Source organism: Aquarana catesbeiana, linkage group LG01, assembly GCF_042186555.1.
Source record: "Aquarana catesbeiana isolate 2022-GZ linkage group LG01, ASM4218655v1, whole genome shotgun sequence".
NCBI classification, from domain to species: domain Eukaryota; kingdom Metazoa; phylum Chordata; class Amphibia; order Anura; family Ranidae; genus Aquarana; species Aquarana catesbeiana.
In genome coordinates this window covers 22,699,639-22,723,672 of record NC_133324.1, presented here as the reverse complement: position 1 = coordinate 22,723,672, position 24,034 = coordinate 22,699,639, and positions in this window count along the sequence as shown.

The window sequence follows — 24,034 nt, the reverse complement described above, 5'->3', positions numbered from 1 at the left end:
CCAGCGTTCTTTCGGAACGCACATTCAGTGCTGCTGGAGGCTTTGTAACCGATCACAGGGTGCGTCTGTCCACCGACTCGGTCGATCGACTGACCTTCATAAAAATGAATCAGTCTTGGATCACCACCAGCTACCAAGCACCTGATGCTGATGTAACCGAATAATTTTTTTTTAAATCTCAGATCCCTTCAAAGACTGCCTATGCTGATGCTGAGTGACTATCCCTGAGTAATTATCCTCTTCCTCCTCAATCATCACGCTGATAGCTTGAAAGAACATTTTTGGTTCTGGGCGCCACCACCAATGCCTAAGGCACAATTTTTCAGCCCCTGTTTAACAGGGGCGTGTGATTACAATTTTTGATGCAATACTTTGCAGAAGGGCTCGTTCCTGCGTTCCAACTAGAGTGTCTGTGAGGGGTTGCAGTGTTGTGGCACCAGCACCAGTGCCTAAGGCCCAATTTTTCTGCCCCTGTTTAACAGGGGCGTGTAATTACAATTTTTGATGCAATACTTTGCAGCAGGGCTCGTTCCTGCATTCCAGCTAGAGTGTCTGTGAGGGGTTGCAGTGTTGTAGCACCAGTTCCTAAGGCCCAATTTTTCTGCCCCTGTTTGACAGGGGTGTGTAATTACAATTTTTGATGCAATACTTTGCAGCAGGGCTCGTTCCTGCGTTCCAACTAGAGTGTCTGTGAGGGGTTGCAGTGTTGTGGCACCAGCACCACCACCACCACCAAAGGCCCAATTTTTCTGCCCCTGTTCAACAGGGGCATGTAATTACAATTCTTGATCTAATATTTCACAGCAGGGCCCATTTCTGCACCCACCAAGAGCGAGTGAGGACTTACAGTGTTGTGGCACCAGCACCACCACCACCAAAGGCCCAGTTTTTCTGCCCCTGTTCAACAGGGGCATGTTATTACAATTCTTGATCTAATATTTCACAGCAGGGCCCTGTGAGGGCTTACGTTGTTGTGGCCACAACAACACCTAAGGGCCAAATTTCTGCTGAGTATATAAGGCAGGCCCCTACTTTCAAACATCTAATTTACAAACGACTCCTACTTGCAAACGGAAGGAGACAACAGGAAGTGAGATGAAATCTACCCCTAGGAAGGGAAATTCTCTCCTGTAAGAGTTAATATGGGAAAAACATTTCTCCTTTCCACTGATGCTTTCCAATCCTTGTTCCACAAAAAACCCCAAATTTTCAAAAAACATTTGTCATTGGGACAAAAAGTGAGGTGAAATCTTCTAAAGAGGAGGAAAGACAGCAAAACAAATGTCACAGGGGTGATAACCCTTCCCTATGTTTTCCAAAAAGCTTAAAAAAGATTTTTTGGCTAGAGCTAAACACGTTAAAAATGTACCCGTTCAAAATGACAAACAGATTCTACTTAACAACAAACCTACAGTCCCTGTCTTGTTTGCACCGCCTGTATACTGCTGTTCAGAGTATATAGGGCCTGGTGGCCCCACACCTTTCCTTATTTTAATTTTGGTGCGGGGTTCCCCTTAATATCCATACAAGACCCAAAGGGCCTGGTAATGGACTGGGGGGTACCCATGCCGTTTGTCTCACTGATTTTCATCCATATTGCCAGGACCCGACATTACATTAAACCCGCAAGCAGTTTTAAATGAGATTTTTTCCTTTAAAAATGACATTTGGTGCAGGGACTGTTCTAAACACGGGAAACATGCGCCACCTTACAGGCATACTATAGACACCCCCCCAGGTACGATATTTAAAGGAATATTTCACTTTTTTTTTTTTTTTTACTTTAACCATCATTAAAATCACTGCTCCCGAAAAAACGGACGTTTTTAAAAGTTTTTTTTGCATTGATACATGTCCCCTGGGGTAGGACCCGGGTCCCCAAACCCTTTTTAGGACAATACCATGCAAATTAGCCTTTAAAATGAGCACTTTTGATTTTGAACGTTCGAGTCCCATAGACGTCAATGGGGTTTTAACGTTCGTGCGAATTTTCGGTCCGTTCGCAGGTTCTGGTGCGAACCGAACCGGGAGGTGTTCGGCTCATCCCTACTTGTAAGCTGTGGACTTGTTTCTTTTTTAGTCTACCCTTGATATTAATGTATCAGTTTAGAGCCCACGGTATTCCTGGACCTCTGGGATGCCTTATGGGTCACCTAGTTTTCACTCTATACCAGCCTTACCCCATGGCCCATGGCTCCACTGAATGCACTTACTCTCAATGTCCAAACTCTCCCCACAAATGGGTTAAGGCCTTTAAATTGTTTGCTTTAGCCAAGGCCCAGGGGATCTGTTGACAGGTGACCCAATTAACTAGCCATCATACTCCTATGTTTATCAGAACCTCATACCACCAGGTTTATACAACTTCAGCAGACTCCAAACACAGAGGAGTCCTCAGGGCATTTCATTGTACCATTTAATTTGTGCTCCAGGCAGAGATCCTGAAGACTGATACCTTATTTTAACCAGTCACCTCCACAAATCTGAGGTCACCATAGTCTCATACTATGCTCTCAACCGAAATCTAACCTTGTTTGTCTTCCACTTGTTTCAAGTTGTAGAAACCCATAAACAGGGAACCCTGCTGATCTGTGGGGACTCAAACCAGGCAGTATAATCCTTTCTGGATAAGTCACCTGTTCCAGCTTCTTCCAGTCCAAGCAAACTATCGTTTCAGCAATTACTACATCGCCATTCCCTATAGGACTCTTGGTGAGAAGCTAACCTGACTAGGCAGCAGTACACGCACCACTCCCATCCCCACAAAACCTTCTCCCATATTGACCTCCCTGGTTCTCCTCTATTCCATTATCTTACCTTATACAAGGACAAACCACAATTCTGTCCTCACATCCCTGGATTCCCTGGTACCTCAGCAAAACAACCCTACATGGTGCCTCAATGATGGCCTTCTGTCCCACCTGGTTTACAGGATGGACATTGAACTGGCAGTCAAGGACTATCTTACACATAATACCAAGCCTGATATTTTTCCCTTAACTTTATGGGAGGCTCAAAAGCCTGTCCTTTGGGGCATCTGTATCAGTTAGGCCTTCCCCCTCAAGAAAGTGAACAAATCCCTCCATCAACGCCTGGAAGCTGTTTTCCAACAAGGTCATGCAGCTTTCCAAGCTCACCCTACACCCACTCATAGACAAAACTTGGGTAAGGCAAGACTTGAGTTGGATCAATTTTTTAACTGAATCCGTAGAAAGGGTGCTGTGTGGGTCAGGAAATGGGGTATATATGAAAGCCAAAAAACCAGACACCTTCCTTGCCCTGGTTCTGCAGACTAGACCATACCCATAAATCCATTTGCTTGAAACTCGCCAGAGTCTCCTACTCCAGTAACCCTTTACGAGTATTCTGCAAACACCTTACTGACCTGTATTCTGCTACGGGTCAGTTCGATGAAGCCCAAACAACCACACTTTCTTCTAAAATTACCCTCCCAACTCTTGCTGTATCCCAGTGCGTACACCTTGACAAACCTATCTCAGAACTGGTGATCCTTATTACGATCAAGTCGCTGAAGTATAGCAAGCACCCTGCCTTCATAGTCACAATTAATAATGGTTTGCTACTCAGTTAGCACCACTGCTGGTAGTTGTCTTCAGTTCACTTCTAGATGGACCTTCCTTCTGCCCAGATACCCTGACAGCCATAATTTCCAAATCCCATAGTGATGATACCTTATGGACTATTTATTGGCCCATCTCTCCCTTCATACCCTTGATATCAAGATCATGGCCAAAGTCCTATCTACCCACTTGAATCTTGTCATCGGCTCTCTGATCCATAGGGACCAAGGGGGCGTCATACCTCTCCGAAAAGCCAAGGATATTGTACGGAGGGCAATTCTGCAGGCACATGCAGCTAGCTTGAGACGTAACCCCACTTGTTTTCTCTCGTTGGACATTAGGAAGGCTTTCAACATGGTCTCTTGGCCGCACTTACAGTTTTCTTTGCACTGCTGGGGTTTCGGCCCACACTTCCTCAATTGGATCTTCCTAGGGTATACTTGAAGTATGCAGGCTACAAATGCGATCATTTCCCTATCCAACGTGGGGTAAGAGAGGGGTGCCGCCTGTCCTTGGTCCTTTTTGCCCTGGCTATTAAGTCTTTGGTCCTATTCATTCGAGCTAACCCCAATATGGGCATAGAGCTTGGTGGACACCATCATCAATTGTGTCTGTTCTCAGACAATATTCTCCTCTTCTTTTCCTTCTCCTTAATATCCAACCCTATTCTCCTTACAACTTTGGACCAGTTTGCGGCGGTCTCAGGCTTGGTGGTGAACCCTTACAAATCCATAGCTCTTAATATAACTTTGCCTTCCTCTACCCTAAACCATCCTCCGGAGACCCTACCATTTCCCTTGTCACAACTGTCTATCCCTTACCTAGGCAATAAGTTGACTGCCAACCCCTCTGATCTATACTCTGCAAACTATCCCTCTATGCTAACTCAGCTCACTAACCTTAAGACCTGCCTTACACTTGGCATGGATGGGTATGGATTAATGTTGTCAAAAAGTAAATTTTACCAAAAATGTTGTATATTTTCTGTGTCCTGCTCATTCCAGTCCTATCCCACTTTTGTCAGATCATGCAGCTCTGAGTGTTCGCCTATGTTTGGGGCAAGGTCAGACCCCAGGACATTTTCTGTTTTTAATAGCCTGCATTATTTTTATTTATTTTATTGTTATTTCAGTATATTATATACAGATGCCATCTTTTGTCAGTGAGCGCTGACTCACTCACTTTTTAGTTGGTGAATTGTTTGCATATTTTCCAGCACGTTGGACTGATATTTTTGTTTATTGATTTCACACAATATGTTGGGTGTGATTACACGAAAGGATTACGTTTGTTGTTTACAAAAATGATTGTGTGAATATGGTCACAGGACATATGTTTGTTTTATAAGTAACGCTGCACTCTAATATATAGTCATATTTGGTTTGTGTGCATTACAATTAATTTTAAAGGTGACCTCATGCCATTTTTTTAAAGGAGCAGTGTACAAGTTTTGTAAACAATGTGTACTGTTCCTTTAAGAAAAAAATTTGATAATGGACTAGTTTGGATTGTGATGGGGAAGGGGGTCCGACACTGTTTTTAAAACAAAGCCAACTAGGGAACTGACATTTAGCACCAGTATATTTTTTCTCATTAATACTTTATACTGGTGCAACACTTTACATGGAGCTTTAATTCATCCCCAGAGCATTTTTTAAAGTTTTTTTTTTAATGTTTCACTTCAAGCCTCAGTAATAGACCCACTCCCTGCTGTTTTTTTTTTCATTGGTACATGTCCAGCAACCAGTCTACAACCAGTCAGCACCATATATTCTCCATTTCATTCTGGGGGCCCTGGAGGTAGGGCAGTGGCCCTTAACATCAGGAAAGTTGCAATTTGCAAGGGGGGAAGACTTTGCTGCCCTCCATACAAGGTCTCCCCAATGTTGAAAGGTATCTGACCTGGTCTGGTACAGGAAGTAGAGGCTGTGTGCTCACTGTCCTCCCTTTCCTGACCACCCAGGGTGCATGCCTGGATAAGGGTGTGGTTGGAGGATTAATGGGAACCCCACTCCATTTTTCAATTTGTAGGGCAACTAATGTGTGTGAGCCAAGCTACCCATAAAATAAAATAAAAAAACAGCCAAATATGCATTGCCAGTGTGTGCAGTTGCTGAGACTATCCATGAAAATTGTACTGTTCCATACAGCTTTAAGGTAGCTCACAAGCATGCCATCTAAAGCAGTGGTCATCAACCCTGTCCTCAGGGCCCACTAACAGGCCAGGATTGCAAGATAACTGAAATACATCACAGGTGATATCATTTGCTGCTCAGTGATTGGAGTATTCTAGTCTGCATCTCCCCAAGATAATACATAAAACCTGGCCTGTTAGTGGGCCCTGAGGACAGGGTTGATGACCACTGATCTAAAGGATTTGTTGCATTCAAGGCCAAAAGAGAAGACCTTCTTCCTGCTTTATGATATGATATGAATTTAGAATCAACATTCACTACTTATAGACTTCAATAAGGTCAATAAGGTCATAGCTTGTGAACCCCCACCAACCACACCAGGGTAGATTCATTCCTCTTAAAAAATAAATATATATATATATATATATATATATATATATAATTTTTTTTTTTTCCCCTTTGGATTCATCTGAAGTAATGCGTGGCGATCTGTATTATGTATTGCACCTTATGGGGGTAAAAGACGTAAAAGCTGCAATAACTGGATGTTCAACACCAATAGCAAACTAGGGCAGTGATGTACACACTGACCATCAATGTACAAATCAGATATTTGTATAATGTTAGTTATAAGAAAATATGAATAACTAAATATTATTATCAGTAACCGGCTTTACTAGTCTGCTGCAATGTTGGAAATACTGTCATCATATGGTAACCAGGCTCCAGAATATCACCTATCAGGGGAATCCAACACAACAGGGATATGAAAATATTTTTCTGTATAAGATACAAGAAATACAACATTCTAAATGTGACTTCAGTGATCAGGGGAAGAATAGTAAATTCAGATTCCATCCCCTGAGAGATTGTACAGAAACTTTCATCCAATAGAACAAACTCCGGCTGTTCCCTGAAGAAGATGTCTAATAATACTTTACTAAAGAACTGCTTTCCAGTATCAGCAATGCTGAGACATAAAAGTTATAAGGTTTAGTAGTTTATTTTGCTGGATATTCAGTATACAGTATATTATATTTAAAATATAGATGCAAGTATACAAAATATTGTAATTGTTATTAGCATGTAAAATATACTGAATATCTTTAATCTTTTTAACCATTTCAGCTCTCACACCTGTATCCCACCTATGGCCCAGGGCAATGTTTACTTTCCAATATGAATCTATTGATTCAGCAATAACTTTATAATAACAAAGTAATACATATATTGTTTTTTTTTTTAGGACAAAAATATATGGGTTAAATGTATAGAAGCGGTAGAAATACCAATTCTATATATGATGTTCAGCTCCCCCCCGGAACAGGGGGCTGAATGGGCAATAGTTCGGGCATTTGGACGAACTCCCGAACAAACAAAGTTTGGGCCAAATCTAGGTTTGTACTGAAACATCAGCTCATTTCCATTCTTCACCCATAAGTCCATCCCTGCCCTCCACAATTATGTGGAACGTAAATCGCTTCACCATGTGGTGAGCAGGAGAGTCAACCTGATCACAAACACATGATAGATGTTATATATTGTTCATCACCCACTGGGTAACCCTGCTGGAGCCGGAAAAAATTCAGGATGACATCAAGCTCTTCTATTCTGCTTCATAGGATCCTGTAAAACAGGGTACCTTTCTAAGAATAGCTGCACTACCAGGTTGAGGACTTGTGCCAGACAAGGCATGAACTTTCCCCACCATACATGTTGATACTGTTGTTAGACATGACCTTTCCTGGAATAAGATGGGATTCCGCTTCTGGGCCTGACCCTTCAGCGCTTATGGAATTTCTGCCCCAGTGTGGATCTTGTCCCCTAGACTTACCAGCTACAACACTGCATGGCATCATTATACCTAAACACGCTTAAAAGTTGTGGCAACAATCTGCTAATATGTACCACCTTTTACATTTAGAGCCTACTTGCTTTATCTCTAATGCCCCGTACACACGGTCGGATTTTCCGATGGAAAATGTCCGATCAGAGCGTGTTGTCGGAAATTCTGACCGTGTGTGGGCTCCATTGGACATTTTCCATCGGATTTTCCGACACACGAAGTTGGAGAGCAGGAGATAAAATTTTCCGACAACAAAATCCGTTGTCGGAAATTCCGATCGTGTGTACACAAATCCGAAGGACAAAGTGCCACGCATGCTCAGAATAAATAAAGAGATGAAAGCTATTGGCCACTGCCCCGTTTATAGTCCCGACGTACGTGTTTTACGTCACCGCGTTTAGAACGATCGGATTTTCCGACAACTTTGTGTGACCGTGTGTATGCAAGACAAGTTTGAGCCAACATCCGTCGGAAAAAATCCTAGTATTTTGTTTTTCGGAATGTCCGAACAAAGTCCGACCGTGTGTACGGGGCATAAGAAAAGGTGGCCTGGCCAAAAAGGATTACACGCTCACATGTCACATTTATCTTTATTCAGTCTGTGTAAAAAGAAGCCAATTTTTTTAGTTGCAGATGCAATCTATTCACTCACTCCCTCATAAATTGTGGTCTATTCAGTGATGGCCTGAAAAGTGGGGTGCAATTCTATTCAATGTTAATGTTTTCGATTTAAAACAATATGAATTGAATGTTTTAATTCCAGATGTAAGATGTCCACTCAAATCACTCAGAAGTTGAAGCAACCCCATACACACTTAATATCAGTGGTGAAAATATTTAACCTTTTCCCATCTTCAGTCTCCATAGAAAGACACATTTTTTTTTTCATTCCACATATAATTTGCTTATTCTCTACTTCAGAAATTGTGGCCTATCCAATAAAAGCTTCAAAGTTGTGCTGCAAATCTTTACAATTTTTTTCTTTAAAATTTGAAACAAAAAGGCATTCAAAATTTGCAATCTGCTCATTAGGGCTTAATGTCTTTTCTGCAAAACTGTAAAATTTTGCCTTGTCAGTGTCTGAATTGAAACACAAATTTTTTATTTCCAGATTTAATATTCCTGCTTAATAACTCAGAAATTGCAGCCGTACAAACGTAATATGTGTTGTGCAAATGTGTAATGTTTTTTCCACCTTTAGTCTCCTTAACAATACATTTTTTTAACCACTTCAATACCAGGCCCAGGCCAATGTTCAGCTTTTCAGCACTGTTGCGCTTTAAATGACAATTGCGCGGTCATGCAGCACTGTACCCATATGAAGTTTTTATCATTTTTTTTAGACAGATATAGATTTATTTTGGTGGTATTTAAACACCACTGAGTTTTTGTTTTTTGCTAAACGAACGATAAAAGACTGAAATTTTTGAGAAAAAAAAACCCTTTTTCTTTGTTTATGTTATACAATCTTGCAAGTAAGTAATTTTTCTTCTTCATTCATGTACACTGATGAGGCTGCACTGATGAGTACTGATGGGCACTGATATGCTACATTGATGGGCACTGACTTGCAGCACTGATGGGCACTGATATGCTGCACTGATAGGCACACATGGGGCTGCACTGATTATCAAGGCACCGGTTATTGGCTTAGAAAAGGAAATATCAATAACTGGCATTTGTTTACATGTGATCAGCTGTGATTAGACACAGATGATTACATGGTAAAGCACCTACATTATTGGCTCTTTACTCTGATCGGTAATGCGCTGTGTCAGAGGGAGACAGTTTACCACTGATCACCGCACTGCATGTCCCCAGGGGGACGCTGTGAAGGACGTCATATAACGCCCAGTCAGAATGGTACAGCACCCGCCCAGCCATTAATCTGCTATAGGCCAGGTGGGAAGATGTTTTAATGTACAGATTCAACGTGCTTGCTCTCTCCATCGGATATTGCAGCCTATCCAATTTGTTGTGTTTCCAGATGTAATTTGCCTGCTCAGTCAATCAGAAATTGCAGACTGTCCATACAGGTTTCATAACTGTGGTGCAAAAATGTAAAACTTTAATTGTTTTGCCTTGTCGGTTTCTAAACAGACACTCATTATGCCTGCTCAGTCCCTAAGAAAGTACAGTCTGTCAAAAGGCATAATAGCTGTGGTGTATAACTGTAACATATTTGCCTTGTCAGTCTCTGAATCAAAACAGTATTTTTTAAATTTTATTCCCACATATGACAATCCCATCTCATAACTCAGAAATTGCAGTCTGTCCATACAAGCTCATCTGTGGTGCATATCTGTACTATTTTTCTATATCCTAAAAAATTAAAACATTTTATCTCTAGTTGCAATATGCTTACTCTTCCCTTCAGATGTTTTAGCCTATCCAGGAAAGGCTTAAAATGTGTGCTGCAAATCTTTTAATTTTTTTGGTCTTTAGTCTTAGGAGACAATAATAGAAAATAATAGACCATTATTTTTTTATTGGGGGCGTGGCCTGGATGAATCGCGCTAAGGCAGCTTTTACCTGCTAACCAAAGGGGCCGGCGAGGTGTGCAGTGGCCAGGCTATCTCTTCCTATTTCTACAATCATTCTTTTAGACATTTGGTGGTCCTGGATGGGACTTGAGGGGTGGCTGTGCTGATAAACAATCAGCACAGACCCCCCCTGTCAGGAGAGCAGCCGATCGGCTCTCCTCTACTCGCGTCTGTCAGACGTGAGTGAGGAAAAGCCGATCACAGTCTCTTCCCATTTACATTGTAATCAGCCGTGATTGGACATGGCTAATCATGTGATAAAGAGTCTCTTTACCTAGATCAGAGTTGCGGTGTGTCAGACTGACAGGATATTGAAACCAGTTTGCCGCTGTCATTTTGCTATATGGCGGGTGGCAAGTGGTTAAAGACTGGCTTTGCTGACATCCCTTCTGGCTCCAGATCTTGCTTGCTGTTCCACTACATTGATCCCTGACTTCTGGCTTGGTTGACTATCCCTTCCAGTTACTGAACTTTGGCTATGTTTTGACTACGTTTGTTCTTTTACATTTATTATTAAACAAATGTGATTTAACTGTACTTCTGTCTCAGTCTGATTAATGGTTTCTGACAGTAGGCGAAGGCCATGAATTAAGAAGATGCAGTCAATCCACTTGTTAGTAATATTTTTTCCAGATTGGATGAACTGGATCACCGCATGGATCAGTTCGCCATGGCGTTACAAATGCTCCTGAGTCATGCGGCTCACCTGGAATCTCCCACTGTGGCCGCCCTGATACAACCTATGTTGCAGGCTGACCCTGCTGCTGCTCCCATCTCTCTGCAGGCACCCGCCTCGAGTATTACCTCTATAAGAGGTATGTCTGGTTCCTCTCCACTTCCCAGCGATTTGGGGGTGATAAAGTCCAATGCAGAAGGTTTCTCAACCAGGTTGAGATATACTTTGAGATACTGCCCCAGGCGTTTCCCACGGACAGAAGCAAAGTAGGTTTTGTGATATCTTTGCCTTCTGAGAGAGCCTTGGCCTGGGCAAACCCTCTATGGGAGACGCAAAAACCTGTTGTCTTGAGTTACCCTGAGTTTGTGGCTATGTTTAAAGGGGTATTTAACGTTCCCGCACGCTCTGCTTCTGCTGCCAAGTGCCTCATGTCCATCGAACAAAGTACGAGAACTGTTGCCGACTACGCCATTGAATTCCATACACTAGCAGCAGAGGTTGCGTGGAACAATGAGGCCCTCACAGCTGCTTTTTCTCGTGGTCTCTCGGATATCATCAAGGATGAGATAGCAGCCCGAGATATACCCACTGAGCTGGAGAAGTTGATCACGTTTGCCATCCTCATTGACTCCAGACTCAGAGAAAGACTTTCTTTTAAGGAGCGCTTGTGGAAGCCTCCTGTATGTTTGTCTCTGAGCTTTGCATTCCCACCCGTGCCTCCCTCACATCCCATGCCTCTTGGTACCAAGTCGGGCAGTGAAGGTGAACCCATGCACTTGGGTTTCACGCGTCTCTGCGGATGAGAGAACCTTTAGGAGGAGGGAGAGATCGTGCCTTTATTGTGGCCAGGCAGGTCATTTTTTGAAATCTTGTCCTACCCGTGCAGGAAACGCCCGAACCTTGAGGTCCTGTTGTTCCATCCCCAGTTATCCAGAAGGATAAGCCCCTGGTTTCGGTCACCCTTTCTTGGGCTGAATCATCCATCGAGATACAGGCTCTAATTGACTCTGGGCCTGCAGGCCTGTTCATTGATGCTGCCTTTGTATCGAAGCACTCGATTCTGCTGCAGCTGCGTGACACTCCACTTGCCATTGAGGCTCTTGATGGGAGACCTCTACAGCCTGCCCATGTGACTCATGAGACGGTTCCGTTGTCCATGGCCATAGGGGCTCTTCACCATGAGATAATCCAATTCCAAGTTATTTCCTCACCTAAGTTTCCGCTGGTTATTGGTTATCCTTGGTTACAGAGGCACAACCCCTCTTTTGATTGGCTCAATGCTGAGGTTCTCTCCTGGTCACCACAATGCAGTGAGACATGCTTTCAGAAGGTAGCCAAGGTCCTGTGCACCTCTTCACTCTCCTCCCTGCCGGAGGAGTACTGCGATTTTAGTAATGTCTTTGACAAAGGTCAAGCCGGTAGTTTGCCTCCACACCGGCAGTATGATTGCGCAAGTGACCTTCAACCTGGTGCCATACCCCCTCGTGGCCGGGTTTACCCTTTGTCGGTCTTGGAGGATAAGGCCACGGAGGAGTATGTTGCAGACGCACCTTCTCGAGGTTTCATCTGCAAATCCTCGTCTCCTGCTGGTGCTGGTTTCTTCTTTGTGAAGAAGAAGAGTGGTGAACTGAGACCTTGTATTGATTATAAAGGTCTCAATCGTTTCACAATTAAGAATTATGCCTATACAATTCCATTGATTACAGAGTTATTTGACCGCCTCAGAGGAACAACGGTTTTCACAAAGCTTGATTTGAGAGGCACATACAATCTTATGAGGATTAAGGAGGGCGACGAGTGGAAAACTGCGTTTAATACCAGAACAGGCCATTATGAGTACCTTGTAATGCCTTTTGGCCTTTGTAACGCCCCGGCAGTTTTCCAGGAAGTTATTAACAATGTCCTCCGAGATTTGTTGCAGTTATGTGTGGTGGTTTATCTCGATGATATCCACATATTTTTCAAGTTCCTGGAGAGCCACCACAAAGATGTCTGTCTCTATTGTAAACTGGAGAAGTGCGAGTTCCATCGTGAACAGGTTAAATTCCTGGGTTATGTAATTTCCACTGCTGGTTTTTCGATGGACCCAGAGAAAATTTTGTCAGTTCTACAGTTGCCCTTACCTGTGGGTTTTCGTCCTCTGCAGCGTTTCCTGGGCTTTGCCAACTATTATCGGAAGATTATTCGTAACTTCTCGTCTCTGGTCAAGCCCCTGGCTGATATGACCAGAAAGGACGGTAACTCACAGAGTTGGTCTCTGGAGTCCATTAAGGCCTTTGAGAGTCTCAAGGCTGCCTTTGTTTCTGCTCCCGTGTTGGCACATCCTGATCCTACGTTATCTTTTATCCTTGTGGTTGATGCTTCTGAGACTGGTGTTGGTGCCCTTCTGTCTCAGCGTCTTACCTCTGAGAGCGCTATGCATCCTTGTGGCTACGTTGCTATATTTCTAACCATCATAACAACTGGTCAGACCTATTACCGTGGGCAGAGTTTGCTCACAACAGTGCCTTGAATTCTGCTTCCTGATTGTCCCCGTTTATGACGAATTATGGTTTCCAACCTTCCATGCTGCCTGACTAGTTTGTTCTATAGAATATTCCTGCATTAGAGGAGCATCTCTGTGGTCTTCGTTCCACTTGGGCACAAGTCCAGGAGGCTTTGCGATATGCTAATGATAGGTACAGACTCCATGCTGACCGCAGACGCCTGCCTGTGCCTTCCTACCAGGTTGGGGCCAGGGTCTAGCTGTCATCTCACAACCTCCGACTTCGTGTTCCCTCACTGAAGTTCGCACCTCAGTTTATTGGGCCTTTCCATATTCTTTGCAGGATTAACCCAGTGGCTTACACATTAGACCTTCCTTCTAATATGCATATTTCAAATGTATTTCATGTCACCTTATTAAAACCTTTGGTCTGCAACCACTTTACTACCTCGGTGCCACGTCCTCACCCTGTACAGGTTGAGAACCATGTGGTGTATTAAGTACAGTCCATTGTAGACTCCCGTAGGTTCCGTGGGCGCATACAGTATCTGGTGCATTGGAATAGGTACGGTCTGGAGGAAAGCTCTTGGTTCTCATCCTCAGACGTACATGCCCCTGTCTTCCTCTGTGATTTCCATAGATGTTTTCCCCTCAAGCCTGGTGGTCCTCCGAGCAGGAGGGGTCGTTGAGGAGGGGGTACTGTCAGGGCTGGGCTCAGCCTTTTCTTCTTTGAGCTGGCCCCTCAGCAGTCGGCTAATTGCCAGCTCCTATCTCTCCACAGTTACTCAACTGTTGATGATATCCTACTCGTCAGTCCTGCCTACTTAAGCTGTCCAGTCCAGAGGAGCTCTGCCTTCGCCTTGGTCAACATCACAGAAAATCTCCTGCGATCCTGTTCAAGACTTGCTTTGCTGACATCCCTTCTGGCTCCAGATCCTGCTTGCTGTTCCACTACATTGATCCCTGACTTCTGGCTTAGCTGACTATCCGTTCTGGTTACCGAATTTTGGCTATGTTTTGACGTTTGTTTATTTTACTTATTATTATTATTATTATTAATAAACAAGTGTGATTTAATTGTACTTCTGTCTCGGCCTGATTTCATGGTTTCTGACACTATGAAGCCACAATATGGTGTTGATGGTGCTGCCCCTCTGAATGTTATTGTTCTATAAAGCCATGTACAGCTTTATGTTATCCCCAAGCATGTAATTTGAAGGGTTTTTATATTTTCAAAGTTGCCCTTTAAGTCAACTGAAAAGCTCTCCTCCCCGCTAAATTATAATTTTGAAAAATAGTTTTTGCATTTGTACATGTCACTCAGACCATTGCCCAGCTCACTCTTGCTCGTTGTTTGACAATACCTTGCCTATTAACTTAGAAAATTGCAATCGCTATTATATTGATTTCAGTGGGGTTTGGATTCAGGATCTGCACTTTGATAACTATTATTGAACCTGCATTGAACCAAACCCAGGTATATATGAACAGGGGAATAGTTTTGGTGTGATTTTAAGGGTACCAAGCAATAAAGCATCCCTACTGCCCATCTCCCTTACACCTCCATCCCACCCCCCCACTCACTTCCATCCCCCCCCCAACACCCTACACACTCCCAACCTCTCCTTCCCCCCTCTCCCCCCCCCCCCCCCCCCTCTTTTTTCACTTTTTTTCACTTGTGGGCTCTTCTCGGCTCAACACCAAGTCGCAGGTAAAACATCTTTTGATGGGCCGCTGATGAGTATTGGGCAGGGCGGTCAGCAGCATACTTATTCTTTTTTGACTGTATTCATCATAATTGTTATACTGTTTTTAACTGTACTCTGCTTTATGCAGTATCACATCTATCTTTCAATAAACATCCCCTGAGAAAGCCCTAAAAGGCAAAACGTGTCGGGATATGTCACTCCATGCTACTGTTGAGTGACCATTTGTTCCATCATTTGATTAGATGTGTATTTATGTCTGTGTATCATATGTATAGCCAATATATTTTTTAAATTTGTCCTTTGTGTAATAAACCTTGTTATATTTTTTACATTTCTGTGTACTGTGATGTAACTTTATTGCTTGGCACCCTTAAAATCCCACCAAAACTATTCCCCTGTTCATATATATCATTCAGGGATGTTGGTGCCACTTCTTTGACACTTTCGCTTATCCATAAAACTTTCAAATCCAGGTATGTTTGGTTCATCCCTAGTTATTAGTTGCTGGGACGGCCACACGGTATTTGTGCAGTTAAATACACATTTTTGGCAAAAAATACACTTTAATGAATTAAAGTGCACACAAACACAATATAATACCTATTTTTTGGCAACATATAAAACATGATGTTACACAGAGTAAATAGATACCAACATGTCATGGTTTAAAATTGTGTATACCCATGGAACCGCACTAAACGACAGTACCTACAAATCTCTATAGGCTACTTTTTAAAAGCCTTTACAGGTTACCAGTTTAGAGTTACACAGGAGGTCTAGTGCTAAAATTATTGCTCTCTCTCTGACATTCACCATGATACCTCACATGTAAATAAAGTAACGTACTCTATACAGCACCTTGTTTAACCATCATTAACCTATCTGTGGCAGCGCCTCAATAAGACTGAAGTCATCTCTTCAATATTTACATTACACAAAATTTACATCTCACAAAAGTGAGTACACAACTCACATTTTTGTAAATATTTGATTATATCTTTTCATGTGACAACACTGAAGAAATGACTTTGCTGCAATGTAAAGTAGTGAGTGTACAGCTTGTATAACAGTGTAAATTGCTGTCCCCTCAACATCCCTAAGTGAAAATGTCCAAATTGGGCCTAAAGTGTCAATATTTTGTGTGGCCACCATTATTTTCCAGCACTGCCTTAACCCTTTTGGGCATGGAGTTCACCAGAGCTTCACAGGTTGTCACTGGACTCCTCTTCCACGTCTCCATGACAACATCATGGAGCTGGTGGATGTTAGAGATCTTGTGCTCCTCCACCTTCCATTTGAGGATGCCCCACAGATGCTCATTAGGGTTTAGGTCTGGAGACATGCTTGGCCAGTCCATCACCTTTACCCTCAGCTTATTTAGCAAGGCAGTGGTCATTTTGGAGGTGTGTTTGGGGTCGTTATCATGTTGAAATACTGCCCTGCGGCCCAGTCTCCAAAGGGAGGGGATCATGCTCTGCTTCAGTATGTCACAGTACATGTTGGCATTCATGGTTCCCTCAATGAACTGTAGTTCCCCAGTGCTAGCAGCACTCATGCAGCCCCAGACTATGACACTTCCACCACCATGCTTGACTGTAGACAAGACACACTTGTCTTTGTACTCCTCACCTGGTTGCCGCCACACATGCTTGATACCATCTGAACCAAATAACTTTACCTTGGTCTCATCAGACCACAGGACGTGGTTCCAGTAATCTATGTCCTTAGTTTGCTTGTCTTCAACAAACTGTTTACGGACTTTCTTGTAGATCATCTTTAGAAGAGGCTTCCTTCTGGGATAACAGCCATGCAGACCAATTTGATGCAGTGTGCGGTGTATGGTCTGAGCACTGAAAGGTTGACCCCCCACTCCTTCAACCTCTGCAGCAATGCTGGCAGCACTCATACGTCTTTTTCTTAAAGACAACCTCTGGATATGAGCACGTGCCCTCAACTTCTTTGGTCTACCATGGCAAGGCCTGTTCTGAGTGGAACCTGTCCTGGTAAACCACTATATGGTCTTGGCCGTTGTACTGCAGCCCAGTTTCAGGGTCTTGGCAATCTTCTTAAAGCCTAGACCATATTTATGTAGAGCAACAATTCTTTTTTTCAGATCCTCAGAGAGTTCTTTGCCATGAGGTGCCGTGTTGAACTTCCAGTGACCAGTATGAGAGAGTGAGAGCGATAACACAAAATTTAACACACCTGCTCCCCATTCACGCCTGAGGCCTTGTAACACTAACGAGTCACATGACACAGGGGAGGGAAAATGGCTAATTGGGCCCAATTTGGACATTTTCACTTAGGGGTGTACTCACTTTTGTTGTCAGCAGTTTAGACATTAATGGCTGTGTGTTGAGTTTTTTTGAGGGGACAACAAATTTACACTGTTATACAAGAAGTACACTCACTACTTTACATTGTAGCAAAGTGACATTTCTTCAGTGTTGTTACATGAAAAGATATAATAAAATATTTACAAAAATGTGAGGGGTGTACTCACTTTTGTGAGATACTGTAAAAGAAACAGCAGGGTGCTCCCCAGGCTTGAAAAAGGAGCAGTTACGTTCTGAAGCTTGTAGCCATGCTCCCCATGCTTAGGCCCTCCCAGGTATGACATCACTTCCAGCCCTGTGCAGTCCATACCCTTCAGGGTGGCTTCAGGTTTTCCGGTTTAGATTCTGGTGTGCTACATTGTGTAGGCTACACAGCTCCCGACAGTGGCATCTTTTACCTGTCTCCTGAAGACACACTGAGGTTTAACAGCAAACTGCACTGGGTGCATTACATGCTCTTATCCTTATGCATCTTGAGAGTTGATACCTTTGATTTATTTTTTAACTCTTTTTATTGACGAAGATACAAATCAATGATACAATAAACATAGAGCTCAATATGAGAAGAGCAAAATACAAATTTCAGCTCACAGACCTGGAAGCAAATATACATGTGTATATACCGTAAATAAGGCAGCATTGCAATCACAATTAAGGTCAGGGACCAAACATCTTCCTGAAATCTCTCTAAATGCAGACAAATGCATAAAGGTAGGCAGTTATCCACAATCATCTCATTTAGGACTGCAAGTTCCCAGGTTCAAGAACCAACAGAGAAGGAGACAATGAGACTAGCATGCCACAAAACACAGATGTTCGGTCATCCGAAAATCTAATCGTGTGTACGAGGCTTTAGTATGGAGATCGGGAGGAACTCAGGGAACATCTGTTCCCAAATATCCTTCATAACTAATGGATTCAAAAGCTACAAGCATTTCATCACCACAGGGTGCCAAGCTGTCATTCCCCGGCTCCTATAGTCAGTCAAGCACTTACTCAAGTATGATCAGTGCTTTATTATCTGCTGTGGGGGCAGAGAAGACATTACGGGACTAACAGACCCCTGATGTCTCCATAAAGAGAACCTGTCACATGTTCATACTATCACACAGGGACTTGTTAGCCCCCTTGTGATAGCAGTAAGGGTAAATGAAAAAGTGCTACAAATGTAGAAGACAATCAAATAAATGTAAAATAATTGAAAATCTCCCTGTGCAGACTCTAAACTGATGAGCTGTAAAAACCATTAAAGTGTCACCCATGGACAATTTTGGGGTACCATGGTACTTCGGTTGCATCCGGAAATTTACTTTTTCCACATTTTGTTATCTTAAAGCCTTATTCCAAAATGGATTAAATTAATTATTTTCCTCAAAATTCTGCAAACAATATCTCATAATGACAATGTTAAAGAAGTTTGTTTGAAATCTTTGCACATTTTTTAAAAATAAAATGCAAAAAAAATCCCATGTACATAAGTAATTTTGGGACTGGGCAATGAGGGATCAGAACTAGGTACCACATCCCAATGGGTAAATGAGAACAATTGGTAAAGAACAAGCAGGACTTTAACCACTTCAGCCCCGGAAGGATTTACCCCTTTCGCGACCAGAGTACTTTTTGCGATATGGCACTGCGTTGCTTTAACTGACAATTGCGCGGTCATGCAATGTTGCACTCAAACAAAATTGACGTCCTTTTTTTCCCATATATAGAGCTTTCTTTTGGTGGTATTTTATCACCGCTGCGTTTTTTATTTTTTGCGCTATAAATAAAAAAAGAGCGTCAAGTTTGAAAAAAAAAACAATTTTTTTTTTTGCTATAATAAATACCACAAAAAATATATATTAAAAAAAAATAATTTCTTCCTCATTTTAGGCTGAAATGTATTTTTCTACATATATTTGGTAAAAAAATCGCATAAAGCGTATATTGAAAATTTATAGCATCTACAAAATAAGGGATAGATTTATGGCATTTTTATTATTATTTTTTTTTTATTAGTAATGGCGGCGAGCTGAGATTTTTATCATGACTGCCACATTGCGGCGGACACATCAGACACTTTTGACACTATTTTGTAACCATTGACTTTTATACAATGATCAGCGCTATAAAAATGCACTGATTACTGTGTAAAAGACACTGGCAGGGAAGGGGTCATATTTCTGCAAGATCTGTGGCGATCCCCAATCTATAACCCGATCTTCGCTTACCCTGTCCGGCTCACCCGAGGGATCCCCCTCTTGTAAGTTAGGCTCCTTCCGGACAGGCAAATCAAAGGGTTCACTGCTAACTGGCTCCTCATGGGTTCCCTCCGAAGACTGGGCAACAACTTCAACAGTGGGCAACACCTACCTAAAAGTAGTTGCCCGCTACATAAACCCCACACTTGAATCACAACTGTCCCCAGTTGTGGAGAATAAATTTCAGAGTAACTTTCTAAAATTTTAAGAAAGAAAGAGCATCTCATTACATCAATGGGAATGGGAAAAAGGGAAAATAAACTTTGAACAGAGTTAACATCACTTGTCACTGTATACAATATCAGCACAAAAGTATTTACATGGCCTGACTGTAGATCCCTACATTAATATTCAATACAAGCGGAACCGAAGCACTGCTCCCGTGGGAGGAATACTCTAATTGCCACAGGCCTTCTTCTGTAGAATGGACAGCCATCACATCTCCAATATGCCTAAAGGAAAACACACAATAATTCTACTACTACACAAACATTACCATGCAGAGGGGGTTATAATCCTCTACCGGGTAATTGAACAAATACACATTTCTTTATGGCATGTATGTTACATAGTTACATAGTTACATAGTAGGTGAGGTTGAAAAAAGACACAAGTCCATCAAGTCCAACCTATGTGTGGGATTATGTGTCAGTATTACATTATATATCCCTGTATGTTGCGGTCATTCAGGTGATTATCTAATAGTTTCTTGAAGCTATCAATGCTCCCTGCTGAGACCACCGCCTGTGGAAGGGAATTCCACATCCTTACCGCTCTTACAGTAAAGAACCCTCTACGTAGTTTAAGGTTAAACCTCTTTTCTTCTAATTGTAATGAGTGGCCCCGAATCTTATTAAACTCTCTTCTGCGAAAAAGTTTTATCCCTATTGTGGGGTCATCAGTACAGTATTTGTAAATTGAAATCATATCCCCTCTCAAGTGTCTCTTCTCCAGAGAGAATAAGTTCAACGCTCGCAACCTTTCCTCATAACTAAGATCCTCCAGACCCTTTATTAGCTTTGTTGCCCTTCTTTGTACTCGCTCCATTTCCAGTACATCCTTCCTGAGGACTGGTGCCCAGAACTGGACAGCATACTCCAGGTGCGGCTGGACCAGAGTCTTGTAGAGCGGGAGAATTATCGTTTTATCTCTGGAGTTGATCCCCCTTTTAATACATGCCAATATTCTGTTTGCCTTATTAGCAGCAGCTTGGCATTGCATGCCATTGCTGAGCCTATCATCTACTAGGATCCCCAGGTCCTTTTCCATCCTAGATTCCCCCAGAGGTTCTCCCCCCAGTGTATAGATTGCATTCATATTTTTGCCACCCAAATGCATTATTTTACATTTTTCTACATTGAACCTCATTTGCCATGTAGTTGCCCACCCCATTAATTTGTTCAGGTCTTTTTGCAAGGTTTCCACATCCTGCGGAGAAGTTATTGCCCTGCTTAGCTTAGTATCGTCCGCAAATACAGAGATTGAACTATTTATCCCATCCTCCAGATCATTTATAAACAAATTAAATAGGATTGGTCCCAGCACAGAACCCTGGGGAACCCCACTACCCACCCCTGACCATTCTGAGTACTCCCCATTTATCACCACCCTCTGAACACGCCCTTGTAGCCAGTTTTCAATCCATGTACTCACCCTATGGTCCATGCCAACGGATCCTATTTTGTACAGTAAACGTTTATGGGGAACTGTGTCAAATGCTTTTGCAAAATCCAGATACACCACGTCTACGGGCCTTCCTTTATCTAGATGGCAACTCACCTCCTCATAGAAGGTTAATAGATTGGTTTGGCAAGAACGATTCTTCATGAATCCATGCTGATTACTGCTAATGATATCATTCTTATTACTAAAATCTTGTATATAGTCCCTTATCATCCCCTCCAAGAGTTTACATACTATTGATGTTAGGCTAACTGGTCTGTAATTCCCAGGGATGTTTTTTGGGCCCTTTTTAAATATTGGTGCTACATTGGCTTTTCTCCAATCAGCTGGTACCATTCCAGTCAATAGACTGTCTGTAAAAATTAGGAACAACGGTCTGGCAATCACCTGACTGAGTTCCCTAAGTACCCTCGGATGCAAGCCATCTGGTCCCGGTGATTTATTAATGTTAAGTTTCTCAAGTCTAATTTTAATTCCGTCCTCTGTTAACCATGGAGGTGCTTCCTGTGTTGTGTCATGAGGATAAACACTGCAGTTTTGGTTACTGAAGCCCCCCGATTCACTCGTGAAGACTGAGGAGAAGAATAAATTCAATACCTTTGCCATCTCCCCATCCTTTGTAACCAGATGTCCTTCCTCATTCTTTATGGGGCCAATATGGTCTGTCCTCCCTTTTTTACTGTTTACATACTTAAAGAATTTCTTGGGATTTTTTTTGCTCTCCTCCGCTATGTGTCTTTCATGTTCTATCTTAGCCGTCCTAATTGCACCCTTACATTTCTTATTGCATTCTTTATAAAGTCTGAATGCTGAGGATGATCCCTCAACCTTGTATTTTTTGAAGGCCTTCTCCTTTGCTTTTATGTGCATTTTTACATTGGAGTTAAGCCATCCAGGATTTTTGTTCGCTCTTTTAAATTTATTACCCAATGGGATACATTGGCTAATGCCCTTATTTAATATGCTCTTAAAACAAACCCATCTCTCCTCCGTATTCTTTGTTCCTATACTTTATCCCAATTTATGCCTTTTAGCAAGGTTTGTAGTTTAGGGAAGTTGGCTCTTTTGAAATTCAGTGTCTTTGTATTCCCTTTATGTTTCCTATTTGTGTGATTTATACTGAAACTAATTGACCTGTGATCGCTGTTACCTAAATTGCCCCGTATTTCCACATCTGTGGTCAGGTCTGTATTGTTGGTAATCAGTAGATCCAGTAATGTTTTATTTCTAGTTGGTGCCTCTACCATCTGACCCATAAAATTGTCCTGCAAGACATTAAGGAACTGGCGAGCCTTAAATGAATGCACGGTTCCCTCCGCCCAGTCTATGTCTGGATAATTAAAATCCCCCATTATGATAACACTTCCCATCCTTGCTGCTAATCCAATTTGTGATAGGAGATCCGTCTCCACTTCCTCCTTCAGGTTAGGGGGCCTATAGCATACTCCCAGTATTATTTTCCCCTTAGCTTCATCCCTTTGGAGCTCTACCCATAAGGATTCCACCTCCTCTCTAGCCCCCTCAGTGATGTCATCTCTCACATTCGCTTGTACATTATTCTTGATATATAGGCATACCCCTCCCCCTTTTTTACCCTCTCTATCCTTGTGGTATAGGGTATACCCTTGAATGTTTGCCAGCCAATCATGAGAGCTGTTGAACCAGGTCTCTGAAATTCCCACAAAATCCAAATCCTCCTTGTACAACAGTATCTCTAGTTCACCCATCTTGTCTGCCATGCTCCTGGCATTGGTGAACATGCCACATAGTTTAGACCGGTCACATATTGTCCTCGTATTGGGTGTTTCAAAATTGCAACTAGGACTTGCTACTATACTCATCTTGTGTTTTTGTGCTTTGGTTAACCTACCACTAATGCCCCCAACACTACCCATTGGAAAAGTTGCTCCCTCAAAAGGAGTCCAGCAGTACTCCTGCAAAGCGCATCCCAATAGACATGATCGGCAAGCAAATCCGTCTGTCCGTTGGCAAAAATAAACTTTCTGTTTGGCTCTTAAACAAGAGTCCTTGAAGAAGTACTTGTGCTACAAAGGGATTTAAGCAGAGACAGCACACCCTAGTGTCCTTAACTTTGTCCTTGTTAGGCACCATGAATGCGAGCCTCCTGCTTAACAGTTTAATTGGGGAAAACCCATCCTAACCCATCTGCCATCCTGCAGTAAATCTGGGTAAAAGACATGCACTTGTGAATACAATCCTTCTCACAAATAATATCTCGGGTCAGGCAACCTCTTTCGACTATCTCCCAGTCCTCTCACCGAGATAGAGTAACTGCGGGTATTTTGTCCAGCTTTTACCACCAATACTCTGTCCTTGTGGATCGCTCTTCCAAGCTTCCACTCTCGATGAATGTCTTTGAACCGAACCCAAACCTCACTGTCAGGTGTCCTTTTTGGTTTAGGCACATGAAGGTAGTCCCACACAAGTTCATCCTCCCATGATTCCCGTGAACTTTCCACAATGTCCATAACTTGTTCCGGGACATAGGGGTAATCAAAACCCCATTCTTGAGACACCTTTCGCTGAACCTCTCTCTGGAATCTAGAGAGTCTAGGCAAGTCCTTAGCCTTTCCTCGGCCAGGCAAGACAAACGCGTCAGTAGCTCTACTGACCCATTTCTGAAATGTAGCTGGCCTGCTAGGAGCAATGGTGTTTGTCACATTAAATGGAGATGCTGAAACTTTAACTGTACCAGACACTCCTGTGGAAGCCTCCACTGAAGTTGAACTTTCAATAAAACATTCCTCCTCACTTGAATCAAACTCTTCAGGGG